We start from the raw sequence: 4776 nt of genomic DNA, 5'->3' as shown, positions 1-4776 counted from the left end.
GCAGTTCATCATGTGGTAAATTAAAACCCTCTTTTTACCGTCTTTTTGATCCTATAGATTCATCCTTTTTACCAAAAGTGGTTTCTGCCTCCACAAATTTGGATCTATCCTGTCTGCATCTCATATAATGCCTAGTATATTCACTTATGCTTCACACATAGTTAGATTCCTCACTTGTACTTATTCTTGGATTCGTACAAATCTGGAACCAACTCTCAACATATAAGTGAATGTCTTTGCGCTATGAGGTCAATGTCTTCTAAACTGATTTATCTTCAAAATCTTCAGAGAATGCATATGACCTCTTCCCCTTCCCTCGCATCTCTAATGCTGTCACAGGTACATGTCCGTGGGAGAATCCCTTGGTTCTCATAGTCTGCATTCATTTGCAGAATTCTTACAGCATCACATCAACTCTCCCGAAGCCAGTTCCTGTCTGACCAGCAGATGGAAGCCTTTGACAGTGTTGAAGCCATTCAGTCTGAACTTCATGGCAATAGAGAAGTCTGCAAGGAAGGGTGGCAGACAGCGCCGTGAGAACACCTCAAGAGATTTGCCTCCTGACCTCTATGAGCTGTACAAGACAGATCCAGAGGAGGACTACAATCAGCGAAAAACCCGAATCCAATTGATTCGAAGATATTGGGCAGAACACTGGTACAAGTACAGGTTCGTGACCCAGGAATATGCTGAGAAGAATGCCATCAAGCGACCATGGGGAGACATTTTGTACAAAAATCTTCCACCCAGGTCCAGAGCGAAGCCATTGAACAAGGCTTCTACCCTTGCATTGTCCGTGGACCACAACCTGCAGATGCCGACCCATCTTCATTGCTATGGTGTCGTGACGACAATTTGTTCAAGCGCAACTTCCAGTTTGCCAAGAACTCGGCCAAAGAAAACAAGAAGTCGCGGGGATTAGATTTCAATCCAGGCTGTGCTGATGGCACACGCGAAGCTGAACCCAATCTTGTTGGGCGCTTCTACAACCTAGAAGGTCTCATCACTCATATTATGGTTCAAGGGATAGCCGTGGATGAGCCTGCAAACGACGCTGATTCTGACGAAGTGCCTGCACCATCGAAGCCGAAGAAGCTAAAGAAACCTAAAGCTTCGAAGCCTTCCCCTGCACCAAAAGCTTCATGAGTGAAGCCTCTGGCCACTGCTCCTCCTGCACCAAGTGTGCAGTCTGAAGATCTCTCACGCATCTCCAAGTCTGAGAAGAAGAAAAAGAAGCCTATGCACACCACTGGTCCAGCTCTGACCCCTGCTGCTGTTCTGAGGAACGAGAATGACGCCATTGATCTGTCAAGTGATGACGATCTTGCTGATGACGCTCTTGAGAAGCTGATAAAGAGCAAGCAAGAGGCGGAAATCTTCAATGATTTGCCTCTCTTTGACGTGGAAGTATTGAACAACTTCATTGATGAGTGGTTTGACACCCCCAATCTCAGCTTTGACGATCTGCAACTTCCAATTGGCCTAAGCGTCTCCTTCCATGGAGCCATTGCTCCTGAGCTGGCTCTTGCTCAGAAAATTGTTGAGCTGAAGCATAAGATCGATTATGAAAAGGCTCAGTTCAAGAAGCATGTGGCCAAGCTCAGCGTGGCAGACGTCCAGAACTTCAAGGTCATGCTGCATGAGCTCAAGGAAGCGTTTCACAAGAAACGTGATGAAGCCAAAGGTTCTCGTGAGCGCATGAAGATTCTCGCTGCCAAGTGTGTTCAAGCTTACAATGAAGCTGAGAAGCGCAAGGCACTTGGGCGTCCTGGCATCGACCCTAAGATGGCTGCCAAGCAGAAGAAGAAGCCATCTGTGGACCAAACTGAACCATTCAGGCAGGAAGAACCTCGCATTGTCTTCCCAGCCAGTATGATAGGCGTGAAGTCTAAGGTCCCCACAGTGGCTTCGGAGCTTCAGAAGACAAGGGCAGCTGAAGCCAAGGCCAGAAAGCGCAAGACCGAGAACACCACTGATGATGCTCCACCCACCAAGAAGCGCAAGACCAAGAAGAGAGATCGGGCTGCTCCCACAGAGCCCCTTGTAGTCGAGCCGATTTCTGTTGCTTGCCCTGAATCTGCACAACAAGAACGTCGAATGATCGTTCATGAGCCTGCTTCCACAGAGGCTCCTGAAGCTGAAGACATTCCAGCTGTTGACCCCATCGCAGCTGAAGACATTGGTCATCATGACAATGTTGAAGATGATGAAGTCCTTCCTCAGATCGAGCACAACATGGTATCATCGCCTGTTCTTACGAACAGCGAACTCATCAGCATTGGACTTCCATTGACGCCAACTGCTCGGGATGACTCATGGGCCAATCACCCACAAGACTCCCCCCGTCAAGCAGAAACACCTATTACTCCCCCAACTCAAGTCACCACTCCGGTGATTGAAGATGAAGACTTTGTGGCCCAACCAACTCCATCTCCACAAGCGTCGCCAGCGTTTCGCAGGCTTCGCAAAGGACCAAGGCCACAAGTCACTCTGTCAACTGTTCCAAAAGGAGAAGAGCGTCAATCCGTTTCACGCCATGTCTTTCCTGAAGCCTCTCCAACTGTGAACAACCCCGAGACTGAAGCCAATATGGCTGAAGATATTCCAGCTGCATCAGCCGATGACCACGAAGAACCAAGAGAAGAAGAAGCATGTGTTGCTACATCCCCTACCAACCAAGTTGTTCTCGAGGAGAACGTGTCTAACCCTCCAGCTACTCAAGTGGAGGTTAACAACATTGAGGCGGCCACCAACACCAACACTGAAGCCAATGACGTTGTCATGGCTGAAGCTAATGTGGCACCTGAAGTCAATGTGGTGCCTGAAGTGATAGCACCTGAAGTCAATGCTGCACCTGATGTCAATCTGCAGCCTGAAGTCACTGCCACTGCCACTGCTCCTATACCGCCTCCCAGACCACATACTATTGAGCAAGCATACAACTATGGTCAGCTGGTCACTCTCAGATGGCCTATTCTGGTTGCTCCTCCTGCTGCTGGTCCACAATTTGACTATCATGTCGCGCACAGGCCACAGGTCCAGAAGCCAAAGCCAAGACTGCCCAGGTTTCCATGTACTGCCACTTCACCAGGGTCCTTCAATGCAAATGGCTTCATTGCGCACAACACTTTCTTTGATAGTTCCAAGAACCCCTATTCCAAGCCAAGGATTTCATCATATCGGTTCTGGAGCTATCAGCAACGCAGTTATTATTCATGTGTTCTTTATGATCAAGGGCGCATCTTTCCTCATATGCGTCTTGACTGCGAAGCCATTGCTGGATTGCCATGCCTTGAAGAAGCCCTTGACTGCTTCCGTGATGCTAGCTTGCTAAACTTTGTGACTGATAAGGAGCATTGGAATGAAGAACTTCTGCTTCAATTTTATGCTACCCTCCACATTCGCGAATACAACAGGGATCCGAAGACTTGGGTCCTTGAGTGGATGATAGGCAATGTCTATTATGAAGCCAAAGCTTTTGACATCATTGAGCTAACCGGACTGCCCACTCCAGGAGAATTAAATGAACCTGGTTGTCATCTTCACCGCAATGCTCTGGAGAGTATCTTCCACAAGCCAGAGCCCAACATGAGCCAAATGCTGAGCATGATGAAGCCTCTGCCACATGACACTGATTACCCAAAGGAGTTCTTTGTCGAAGATATAGAGTATCTGCCACGCACTATTTATCACATCATCAAGCGAACTCTATGGCCTGTCAAAGGATATTCTTCAGCAGCAAAACTTGAAGGAGCAATGAAGACTTTGGTCTTTTATATCTTCAACGGCATCAGCTTCAATGCTCAAGACTTCTTTATCAGGCAGTTGGCTGCATCAGGCTCTGATCTCTTTGGACTGAAGTCCTACGCTCCCTGGGTCATGCGCCTCATAAAGCTACACTCAGCTGTCAACTATCAGCCCTCTGCTCGCAACCATCTGATCTTTCTGCCAGAGGTTGATATGTCAGTTGAAGCCATATACCCAGAGCCTGCCAAGGAGCCTGTTTGTCTTCACAATGCTGATCACCAAAGCTTCACGCAACCCATTGAAGGAGTCCAGGCAGTCACTCGTGTTTATCCTTTGGCTGGCAATACACGCTTACCTCACCGTGCTCAAACTGAAGCCACTGAAAGCACTATTGCTCAAAGGCCTCGGAAGCGATCTCATGTTCTCAATGACCAAGAACTTCTCGTTGCCCTGCATCAGAAATAGGATAAGCATCACTTCTGGCTGAAGCGGCAGATGCAAAGACTCTTGGTGGACGTCAACCGCATTCGCAATCTTGCCACTAAGAATGCCTTTGTTACACATGAAACCTGTCGGAGGTCATGGAAGAGTTTGACATTGCTCAGTGCTGAAGCAGATCTTCAAGACGATGGCTTCACTGAAAGATTCAAGTTTGACTCCACTCCTCCAAGGAATGTTGTCTTGTGTCGAACTCCGTCTCTTGAAGACTCTGATTATTCCTCCTCCGCTGCAACGGTGAATGCCAGAGTAATCGATGATCAAGATGATGCTACTTCACCTCCTCCAACTTCAGCGCGTATCGACACTGCACCAAGTTCGTCTGCACCGCCAAACCCTGACGTCGACCTTGCATCCTCTCCTACTGCTTCTGTGAACGAGTATAGGCTCTATGTCTTCAAACCTTTTTGGTCCTTACTGACAAAAGGGGGAGAAGCATATGAGTTGATAGTCTTCAAGCGGGTCCATATGGGCGGTTGCTTTATATTTTGCCTAGCGTTTACAACTCTCGCTTTTGATATAGTTGGTTCT

This window comes from Aegilops tauschii, chromosome 6 (assembly GCF_002575655.3).
Source record: "Aegilops tauschii subsp. strangulata cultivar AL8/78 chromosome 6, Aet v6.0, whole genome shotgun sequence".
Lineage (NCBI taxonomy): Eukaryota > Viridiplantae > Streptophyta > Magnoliopsida > Poales > Poaceae > Aegilops > Aegilops tauschii.
The sequence above is the reverse complement of the archived record's forward strand: the minus strand, read 5'-3'. Positions refer to the sequence as shown.